This window comes from Thamnophis sirtalis, unplaced genomic scaffold (assembly GCF_051295495.1).
Source record: "Thamnophis sirtalis isolate CommonGarterSnake01/CBP01778 unplaced genomic scaffold, rThaSir2_p1.2 scaffold_4, whole genome shotgun sequence".
NCBI lineage: Eukaryota > Metazoa > Chordata > Lepidosauria > Squamata > Natricidae > Thamnophis > Thamnophis sirtalis.
Window position 1 is genome coordinate 40,843,939 of NW_028261384.1, and position 12,172 is coordinate 40,856,110.

A 12,172-nucleotide genomic window follows, 5' to 3' on the forward strand; every position below is an offset into this window, starting at 1 on the left:
ATTATCAAAAGCTGTCAATTTTCAACTAACCTTTAGAATTATTGTACCTATATGTAATCTGAATTATGAATTGTCTTTAGCTATAATTTTATAGTTAGCAAAGATAATAGTTCTTTATAAACTATGCTTGAAGGTGATTTTCCTTATTAAATCATAGTTAAGTCATAATTTCATGAAAAGGTATGGAGAATGGAAATGTTGCTTCATATTATCTTTTATAGTTATGGTATAGATTATACCCAAAACAAGATTGGAATATAGAAAAACAAGATTTGAATAGTTTCCCCAATCGCAATATTTAAAATTCTGAAAACTTATTTTAAGCCTGATACTAAAAATTAGGTTGAATTTAGTACTATTATATTTACAAAACAGCAGAATTTTTTTTAAAAATGGATATGTTTTTCATATGTTTCAGCTATAAAAGTCCCATCCAGAACCTTATCATTTATATTTATAGAGGGAAGAGGGAATGGTTTTGAGCAACAGGAGGAATTGCTAGAGAATTGTTGGATAAAAGATATGTGGTTCTGGATCAGGAATGTAATCTGAGTAAATTTACTCAGGCAACACCATCATTAGTTCTCATGAAGATAAATGAAGGAAAGGGGAAAGTCAGAAGTGTATTTATTATTTTATTAATAATTATTTGCTTCAACCTATAAGTATGATCAATAGAATATTGTAATATCAGAAACTAGAGAGGCATGCAACAACAAAATGCAACTTTTTTTTCCTTAGAAACTGTTTGTTAAAATAAGATGTCTTATAGACTTGCAAGGAAGAACCAATACAGCTAAAAGTACATGCTGGACAAGCTCTTTCATTTGCTTAGCAGAGCAACTCTCAAAAAGAATTGATGAAAAGTGGAGAAACAAAGATAAAAGTTCCAGCAACAGATTTTCTAGTTGTTCCCTGCAACTAAAACACCACAAACCTTTTGGATGTCATAATTCTGAGTAATGAACTTGAAGAAATCAGGATCATGCAGTTTATTAGGCATGCTTCAGATTGTAGTAATAAGCCTGCAGCCCTATCTTCATTTTCAGTATTTTGTTCCAAAACTACACATTTAGTTATTTGTATCCCTACATTATTTCATACGATCACGAGATTCATCCACTATTAACAAAGTGGCCTCAAATTAATAGTGCATACTGAAGTTTGATGTTTCCCATAAAATAACTTATACTACTTTTCAACGTCAAGTAGATCAGAACCTCAATGCTTTGTTCCATCTGGTTATGAAAGAGGGTTGGCTTAACTTCAACTCATATAGTAGTAGTCCTGCAAATCTGGGCTATAATCCACAATCCATTTACTCCAGATCAGCTTAATTAAAATCACAGGAACTGCACTTGGGTCAAGTAGTATAAATGACTTTTTAGATATGTGTCATTTCAAGATAATGTGTATTTATGGCATGTAACATTTCTGGTCTAATTGACTTTCCGATTCATTTGTTGGTTTATAGTTGCTTTTAAAAAGATATAGTCAGAAATTAAGAAGAACAGCATCAATTATATACACGCTGTTAATAGCAACTTTTAAAGATATAACCAGAAGTGAAGTAGGACACCATAAATTATATACTGAGTGTTATTTGCCTACATCAACTAAATCACAGCCACGATTAAAAGTTTTTCCAAACCAGGAATTTGTTTGGAAAACTAGACAGAAATATCAAAGAACTAAACACACAAGCATCTTAATGGAGAGCAAAATAACAACTTAAATGTAAAATCTGTACATTATAAAGAGGCTGCTTCAGTCACACGGGAGCCACTTATTTCTAGTGCATTCCCATACAGGCAAACATATGGTAGTGCATCATGGGAAAGTGTCTCTGGCACAGGCAAGAGCTGCAGCTGAAGGGCACCTGAAAAACTACAGTCATTTGCAATCAAGCATTAAAAAAAAACAACTGGAAGATAATTCTAGTCATTTTTTTCCAACTACACAAAAAGATTTATACATCTTTCATATGTTTTTCAAACATGATAAAATGATGTAATGAACATCATATTGGACTGGCAGCTGTTTTGATTTGGATGATGAGATATTATTTTAAAGTAAGTTCATCAACCAAGTTCATTATTTGTTATATATAAAAAGTAAGTAGACTCACCATTCACTTTTAGTAGTTTAGTGAATAATTCAAAAACGGCAACAAATTACCATAAATTGTATGTTATAATCAAGCATATCATACCCGGGCATACATTCATTGTATTCAATGTCTATTCTCCTTTTTATTGAGTTCAACTCACAAATCTGCTGATTAAATTCAATAGAACTACTTTTATGACACAATACTCACAGGGGGCCAAGGATGGCATGTTGCTGAATGAATCACTGGCTGTTTGCATATCCAATTCAGGGTGTTTATAATGTTGATGGCCCAAAACAGTGATTGTTGACGCTTTATTAAGAGCAGCCCTCACTCTTTGGAACATGTGGATTTCAGAGACACATAAAACCTCTTTGTCTTTAAAAGAGCTTTGGAAGTATGTTTATTTCATAGAAATAGCTGTCTTTGTTGTTACTCCAACTGAACATTGTCTCAAATAATAAATGTAGATAGTATGAAAACAAATATATTGATATACATTGACAAACTGAAAATGATGCAAATTATATACTTGTATCAGGTGTTGTAATGCCAGTACTAAGCCGGTTTAAATGATGTCACAATGCACACATTGTCATTTTGTTGTCACTGAGATTTGTTATGGATACTGTTGTGATGACTGACCTCCATGAGGAAGGATGGATTATAAATGCTAGAAGTAACATTGCCTCAATTTCCCATACAGCTGGAATTTGAATTTGAAGGCAGGATGACTATATAACAAACTGTCATTTAGTATGGAGGATGTTCATAAAGTCTTCTTCCACACCACAGCTTTGTAAAGCTATTGCACTGCAACATAATCCCAGCAAGCACATTTCTACAGGGCATAGGATCAAGGAAGGGTGTGTTTATATGTTATGAAATCTGCTTTTAAGTTGACAGAAAAAAAGTATCAATATAGCAGTAGACTTATATACCGCTTCATAGGGCTTTCAGCCCTCTCTAAGCGGTTTACAGAGAGTCAGCATATTGCCCCCAACAATCTGGGTCCTCATTTTACCCACCTCGGAAGGATGGAAGGCTGAGTCAACCCTGAGCCGGTGAGATTTGAACCGCTGAACTGCTGATCTAGCAGTAGCCTGCAGTGCTGCATTTAACCACTGCGCCACCTTGGCTCTTTGTATGGTCCTCTCTCCCTCACAGCTTGGGATGTTAAGTTATTGGGAAAAACTTACATGATTGGAATACTATAACAATTTCATCTAAGGCAAACAAATTTAGGAAGTACACATTACTGATGCATAAATTTTATGTTTTGACATACAGGCTCACAGCTTTATTGAGATACTATTTTTTTTAAACAGACAAATCCTGTCTTACAAATAGTACTATATTATGCAAATGTTTTGTCAGTCTCTTAAAACATAACATGTAAGGCAGTGGTTTTTTAAAAAAAAATCAGTTTCATTTCAGACATCTATATTTCCTGTGCAAGCAGTTAATATGTGGGTTTACCACAGTTGCAACTGTTTTTCTTGCCCTTCCTTAAGATTATTTTATTCTCAGAGCAATGTTTTCATTGAGCAATTTCTCCCTTACAACATAGGCAATAATGATACACAAACCTATGAAACATAACCTGGCATTGTGAAAGCAGAAGATAATCATTAAAGTTCAGACACAAAAATATAACAAGTACAAACTAGATGTAGTTCAGCTCAAACAATATAATCCTGTTGTGCATGTATCCTACAATACCAACCATACCAATAGGAAGAGCAGACACTGCATTCCTCAGGCAGCTGGTTCTGATAGTCAAGAAATGGAAGCAAATTCTGTTATGCTTTTATGACAGGAAGGAGGGGAAAATATTTGTGATCTGTTTTGATAGTAAGCAAATTCCCAGCTTTTCAATACAAGAATTTTGGTGTGCCAGATGTGACAACCATATTAGTTTCTATATATCATTCCTACTTAGGTTAGGTTTGCAAATCATTGTAGTCTATTTCTGAGGATTGTAAAGACTGTTAGAAGTGGTGAGCATTCATTAGCTTGCTACAGTCCGCAATCTAAACATATCTGAAAGGCAGCAGATTGAGGAAGAATGGCTTCTAAAGGAAATTACAGGACACTCACAAATCTTTTTAAAAGAGTACAACTGTGATGGGCAACGGCCACAACATAGTAAGTCTAAAATGCAGGCCATATGAACTCCCACAACTTAAGGTGTAAATATATTGGGAGGGGGGAGGGTTGTTACATAGATTTTTGATCAAAATAAATGAGGCCTTGGAGCTCTTGAGCAATATAACAGGGAAAAATTAATTTGGATAATATGGTAATTAAATTACTTGAAGTACAACTAGAAAGAAACTCAAGATCACCACAGGTTTTATACTTCATTTATTCATCCCTTTGGCAGTAAACATCCAATGTATAAACTCTTCTGAAACAGAGCAATTAGAATCATTGTTTTGGGAATCTGCAGCTATCAATGGAAGTTGAAAGGTAAGTATTTCCTCCTACAATTTTCATACTCAAGAAAAGCACATAACACAATATTGCAATAATCTGAAACATATGCTAATAATCCCAAAACAAGTAAACTTTGTCGCCTGGAATTTGTCATTTGAGCCAAGGGTATATGAAAACTTGCAGCACACTGAGTTCATTGTTCTACTTCCCTATAAGAATTAACAGAAACTTTTCAAAGTTTTGACATATTTGATTTTCTACCTGAAAATGCTGGGCTCTTTAACATTCAAAACAAAAGTTTTAGCATTCCTGGTTCCTTTTATCATTTTTATTGAAGTTACTGTCATAGTTGCATTTAACACTACTGCAAGTTCTGAACTACATTGTGCAAAGCAGGCACCCAATACCAGTCAGCTTGAAAGATTTCAAGCAGGGATGCCAGAATTTAAGAGTGACTAGGAAATTATTCTATACTGCTTTGTGAGCAATATCCAAATAACTGAATTTAATTACCTCTTAATCCTCCTCATAATATAGTATCCCACAAGGAGAAGGAAATAATGTATCAAATCCCCAAAGTATCTAATCCAGCAGCACTTTCTGCAAGTAGGAAAAATACAATTATTCTTAAAGCCTCTGAAGTTAGAGTCAATAGCTAGCTGGCTGCCCATTGTTATTTCCATGGTACACAGTCAGAGGCCAAAATCAGAAGTTGTTCCCTGCTGAATTCTTCCAAGGAAAGTCACCTTTCACCAAGCATCCCCTCCCCCGTCAACATATCTAGCAATATAAGATTAATTCTTAGAAACACAGGATTAATAAAGCAATTAATCTAATATCAACTGGATTTCAATAGAGAGAAATATTTATGTTACAATCTTCTGGAAGCACTCAAAATGATTGAAAATCTATATGAAGTAGCAGATGAAACAAGATAATGTCAGAAACTGTACTCCTTAATAATCTTACTATGAGTTGTATGGATAATGTTCAAAATCTAAATCTGTTGAAAAAATGCAAATGAAAAAACGCTGGTCATAATTATTGAAACTTGCGAGTTTCAATTCTAGGTAAAAGCTAATATTATAAGTAAACCAGGGAAACAACACATCCATATATTTGCATCTTGTTGCAAATATATAATTTTAAATCAAAATTATTTTTTTAACCTAGCCTGCGAGTGCTCAAAGGAGCATGATGATGATACCTCTGAGGAACCGGACATTTAACTACGAGTTCTGAAAGAAAGGGGGTGTATTGAGCCTAAGAAAACACATTCTTTCTTCTTATTTACAATCTTGATTCTCAAAATACTGCACTAAAATTTTGGTGATAGAGATATTGTGATGGATTAATGATTAGCCTCACACTTACTAAAAAACTCATCTATGTTTGTTATACAGAATCACAATAAACTGAATAAAAGTTTAAACTCAATCAGAATAGCAATTTTAAACTGTGCTTGAAAGTATCTTATTCTGAATTTGTGGAGTAATATAAGAGGCATAAAATTTATCAGTGTAAGAGCCAACATGAAATATATTCCCCTTCTTGTAATTCTCTTTACCCCAGCCCACTATTTATATTAAAATTTCAATTAAAATTGCCTCTGTTAAGTTACAGATGCATTGATCGGTTGGTTGGATGCTTTAAAACTCACTTTTCAGAAGTTCTGTAACTTAGACCGCCTGAAATTCCATCAAATTTCCAGGTCTTCTGATATCAACTATTTCCCACATTCTTCCTAATCGTAAAAAAGTCTTTGTAAAAAAAAAAAAAGTTCTCTTTTCCATTTTAATTATGTTTTTGTTGTAACATAATGGTTTGATGCAAACTGGCCTAAGAAAATGGGGAGCCTAAAAATAAATTAGCTTCTATCTTTTTTGATGGATCGGTTGTAAAACAATAAACTATACATAAATATTGACTTCATAGCACTCTTTGGCAGGTAAAAACACAGATAGCTTTTGGTGCATGTGAGCTTTTTCATAGATTTTTGATGATACATATACAGTTCACAAGTGGCTTTGTCAGTATGGGGCATTCATGCCACATATAAAATTTTGTCTAGCCTTTTTGCAGTCAAGAAATAAGAAACCACTGAGATAAACACAAATGCCCATCAATGATGTATTTTGGGAATATATCATTGTATTTGAGATATAAGAATGGGCTTTATTTCCAAGAAATAAGCTTATTTTTTCTGGAAAAGGTAATGTATTTATGGTAGTTTAAAAACAAAACACACAACACTTAATACTACAAACACTTTTTAAATTACTTCTTGAAGGATGGCTCTCTGGATCAGTCCTGAAGCAGCTGTCTTATTAACTGCTATCCTGGTTGACAATCCATGTCTTCATGGTTGTTAGGGTGAATGGGGTGATTTTCAGCAGAGGTTCTTAACCATTCTATTAATTTGCTTAGACAGTTTTCTCCTACAGCAGCTTAATGTTTTCCAGAGATATTACAGCTTCTATTAGCTCCTGCCCAGAAGTTTCATAATCTGCAATATGACTTCCCTAAACATGTAATAAACCATGTTAGATCAGAAGAAAAAGCACCAATTTATTGGCTCTAACCTCACCATTTAGACCAGCAATCTTCCACTCAGAAGGAAAAAGTCTTCAAAACCTGATTAAATCAGAGAAGTAATCTACTTTTTGCATTTAGAAGTACAGTACCCTGTTATCAATCTAAAGAAATTCACTTTAGTTTCTGATCTTGTTTATATCTATATACACAGAATTATCTGTGCATGAGCAAAACTATTTATAAAATTACTTTTACAAAACAAAATGAATAGAGGGAAGCATAAAAAAAAACTGAACAGGAAAGAAACATTAAAGTTGTACAAAATTCAGTCTGCTAAAAGTTTTTTCCTGCCCTCATAACATTCAAAAATAAAATCTATCCGGAATAACAAGCTTTCCTAAAATTTATTCTTACCTGAGATCTGGCAGCAATTTGAAACATAGGTTAGACAAGTATAAGCTTTCTCAAAGCTGTTGTATCTTTAGCGCGGAAAGAGTAACACCCAAGAGGCTTTTCACCTCCTCTGAATAAGCTGCCAAAGCTAAAAAGCAAAAAACAGGGCGGACGGGAGCGAGAAACGGAAATATATTCACTTTAAGCAACGCTACCTGTGGAAATAGGGTGGAGCCTCCTGAGCTCGTCCCATTTCGGTTCCTAGGGGGTCTTCAGAAGGGGCAGAGAATCGTTTCCATTGATTGACAGTTGTTTTGACCAAATGAAATCGTTAGAGCGAACAGCATTTGCATGCGCTTTCCTGGGCGGCGGGGTGTTTCCATGATGTCAGTAAGCAGCGTTTCTAGGGCAGGTGGCAAGGGGCGATATGATGCGGGCGGGCAGATACCCACTGGGAACAAATCAAAGAACCTGTCAACCTGCCGGCGGGATAAGACTTCTGTGTGCAAGGATGATTTACCCTAACTGTGCTGCCTTTTCCAAAGTTAAGAAGAAAAGATGCTTAGCCTGAAATGTAGGTGGGTTTAAATTTAAGTCCAAAGAGACCCAGATATTTTAAATATAGAAAAGGTTGCGCTTTGTGCAAACTCAAAATTTTAGTTCCCTTCTCCTCTTTTTAATCATATGATCTAATTATAAATTACTTTCCATTATTTCTTGAGCTTTACACCACAAACACATGCAAACTCGTGCTTTTAATGTAAAACAACGGTCAGGTTTTAAGAAACACGACTTTCCAGAATTCCTCACGCTCGCCCGGGGTCCTTCCCGAACGGCATCCAAGGTATTTATTACAAGGAAGGAATACCAGCGCCACTAAACAGCAATCGTCCCCGGGCAAGAGGCAATGTTTAAAAAATGAATGCGTTACCGTGGAAGAATATTTGCAACGGAGAAAAACTTAAAAGGATCGTAACCAAGCTGGAGGAAAAAACAACCCCTTCCTTCGCTTCCATACCCCATCAAGGAAACTGTATTATGTGGCGATTCAAGCATGGCTAATTAGACCAAAATAGCATTTCGCTACCTTAAAACCATTTCGCAGGCAAACCGAGGGAAAGAAGAGAAATGCAAGAAAGATTTCAGGAGATGTACCTTATTTTTTTAATTAAGAAGCAGGAAACAGCCCCAGACATGCTCGGATCGCTTCGGGCTCATTTCAAAGTTCTGAATACTTGCTTCGGTCTTCCCGTCTCTTTCTATGGATTCTCAATGCAGTAACAAAAGGAAGGTTCCGTCAACACCGCCCAGATTCTGCTAAGGCTGCGGTTACTATTGGCTGTTCTCAAAGAGGCGGGGTTTCGCCTTGCTTTCTTCCAGTAATCGCATCAATTATTTGGCACGCCATTCGACTTTTCTTGGCTAGCGAAACGAGATCTGAGTAGTCAGAATTCCTCTGGCGATTCTTTACTCCTCCGCGGAACTACGGAGCGTAATGCATGGTTCTTGGCCATTAGAAAATTATTTTGATTTTGATTACCGGCGTTTTTTCCCAACCCATAGAAAACAGAATGCTTATGGAAATTTTAGAGTTTGCACATATAATTCAAGGTAGCAAACATACTTCATACTCCTCCCACCTACAACCCTGTAAGGTAGGTTGGCTGAGCAACAGGGACCGGCCCAAAATCACGTGGTTAGCTTTCATGCCTAAGGGATGTAGAGGTGTTCTCGGAGTTTCAGACATGTGTGATGTGTAAAAAAGGATGGGGTTTTTAAAAAATCCTTTTATAGATTACTGCTCCAATGCCTTTGTTCCCAGTCACTGTCTTCCTACATTCACCCCAGACAGGTGGATAATGATTTTCTACTTCTGGAGGCTTCCCCTAGATACTAATTGAACCTGAGAGAAAATATTTCTTTAAATATCAATTGTGAAGACGTATTAAGACAAATTACTAATGAATTAGGGAGAAGATGAAACAACATTGTGAGGTCCTGGCAGAAACATATTGCCATGATGCATTTGTGCAATAGCTGAAAAAATAGGTAAGATGAAAATGCCACTGTCTAAATATTGAAAGTACCAGTTTGGTGTAGCAGTTAAGGTATCAGATAAGAAACTGGGACAATTGTTTCTAGACCTACTTTAGGTACAAAATCAGCAGGATGGCCTTGGACTAGTGAGTCTGTCAGATCTAGCAAATTCAATGATGATAGCAAACTACTTCCAAAAAATCTTATTAAGAAAATTGTGGTGATTAGTCCAGACAGTTTCCAGGAGTTAACATTTATTTAAGGGGATCAAAACAAAAATAAAACAAATATTAATTGAATCTATATCTCTGTATCTCCCTAACTCTCTTTGTCTTTCAAAACCTTTGCTTTTCTTTCTCTTCTTGATGGATGCAGCAAAAAAGCTGGTCTCTTCCTAGTTTAGGATAAATCTAAAAATTGGTTTTATATATATTTATATATATTATTTTTTAATACACAAACACCTTAAAATCATCTTCCATTACAAATTGTAGAAAGTGTGTCAATTGGTTACAAAGAACTTCGTGCACCCCTTCCAGAGTCATCACCTATGATTCATATCAAGTTACATAATTTACATCACATATAGTTACATATATTGCTATCATCATACCTCATCCTTCATATGACTATAGTTGTTTTAACGTCTCTTTATAACAAACATTCCAAAATTTAAAACAAAACCACATAGTGGCATTCCCTTATCTATTTTCAATATCATCCAGCCACATTGTACCTTTATAACACATTCAGAATAAAAATTAATTATGTTTAATAACAAAATTTTAGATCTCTTTTCTTAATTGTTTACAATTTATATCAAATTTCTCTTTTAGCATGTCAATACCAATTATTACATTATCATTATCAGTCATTTAACAATAGTTTGACTAAGTTTAACTTACTTTTCCCCCTTTTTAAAATTTATCAAACCAATACATACATTGTTATCATTATCAATTATTTACCTAATTTTATCCATTATCACTACATTTTTAACATAATGCTCTAAATTTAACTAGTGTTTTATTGATTTTTGTATCTCAACCTGTGTCTTTCCAGTAATAGTGTAGTCCTATTTCTTTTGCCATTTGTGGAATTAGTCTTCTGGTTATTTCCTTAATCGAATTTGTTTGGACTTCACTTCCCAACTTGTTGCTTGTTACATATTTTGTAAAATCTCAATACTGTTCATCAGCTTCTTTAATCAGCTTATCTTTGGTTACCAGTAGTGTTTTTGTCAATGTTTCCCTCCTTAAGTCCATCAATTCTTCTCTTTCTTCTTCTATACCTTGAAATCTGAAGTAAAGCACCTTTCCATCTATCTTCCCTTTCCTTGTTCCACTCCTTCCATCTCCAACCACACTCAGTTCACTGTCGATATCCACGGTTATCTTACCTCTTTGTTCATTTTTCCCTTGGGTTTTTAGGACTCAAGCCTCCACTTTTTCCATTTGCTGGATATCTTCCATTTTTCCATCAGGTTTTACCACATTAAAATTTATATTTTCAATATTTTTCCCATCTCTTCTCAATTCTCTCTGTTGTTTCTAATAATTTTTGAATTCCAAACATAATCTGTTGTAATGTTATGGTTTCTTTTTGATGTAGTGCCATCCTTCCAATTGCTAAAAACACTGCCACTAGTTTAAAAACTAATCTTTGTTTTCACTTTTTTTCAGCTACCAACAAGCATCCAGAGAGCACCTGAGTAAACAACCCATGCTCTTCTCTATAAACAAGCTGAAGCCTTTGAAGTTCAAGGTCAAAATGATCAAAGGGAAAAAAGAAAAAGCAATGTTTCCAGGTCTCAACCTCCAAGTGGCAGTGTAACTTCTTTTCCCTCTAAGAATTATTACCCTCTTTATATTCCTTTTATATATTCTTTATATTTCAGGTTAGAAGAGAAAAAATTCTTAAATGAAACAAAAAAAAATCCATCCCAACCAATATTGTAGAAATAAAGGAAAAGATTTAACCCATAGGTAAAAAAAGAAATAGAAGAAGAAAATCCAATACTTTCACTTTAAAAAGTAAAAAAATTTCAAAAAACTTCCATCGATAGAAAAAAAAAAAAGATAACACACTGTCCAATAATACTTAGATTCGCCGCTTATTTTCTTTTCTTTACCAGTTTAATTTAACTTCAATCTTTTTTGGGCAGTCTTTTATAAAAATAAAATTTCCTCACCAGATGGACACACTTTCTCTTTCCCCTTTCCTCCCATTGCGGAGCTGTCCCGACTTCAGCAACTTGAGACTGTGCTTTTTGTCGCCGGCAAGAAGAGATTCTAGTGGATCAATCAGGGACTTTGTGATGTCCCTGTGATCAGCAAGACATACTCTTCTCTGTCACCATCTCTTTGGGGTGGTTTAGGTCCGAATGGACCGTCTAGCGGCAAAAGTGTCGACTGCGATCTCGGAGCTCTGAGGTCGCACATCGTTCTGTTGCGACATCAGCTCCTTTCTCCTAAAAATTGGTTTTGAAAGTTGCTGTGAAAGGTTCAGTTTTTAGTCTTCCATTCCAAAATGATATTATTTATTTGTGGCCCAAACTCCTTAAAATGATAATCATATCCATAGCTCATATTTAAAAAATAAAGCAAAATATAACTTCAATTAAGTTGTAAAACTCTTTGCCTTCATAGCTATTTATTA

General features: G+C 34.8%; 1 protein-coding gene across 5 annotated transcripts in view; it reads right to left on the bottom strand.

Annotated features, from left to right (window-relative positions):
- OSBPL3 (oxysterol binding protein like 3) overlaps positions 1 to 8,753 on the bottom strand; it is a 101,871-nt gene extending 93,118 nt beyond the window's left edge. For 3 of the 5 annotated variants that reach the window (XM_087712796.1, XM_014054350.2, XM_014054348.2), the window contains exon 1: positions 8,633 to 8,753. The gene's annotated coding sequence lies outside the window, so the exon portion shown is untranslated. Of the gene's footprint in view, positions 1 to 7,498; positions 7,619 to 8,632 lie in introns of those variants that run through there. The other 2 variants (XM_087712797.1, XM_014054349.2) reach the window with 2 other exon arrangements.
- Positions 8,754 to 12,172: the final 3,419 nt, after the last annotated feature.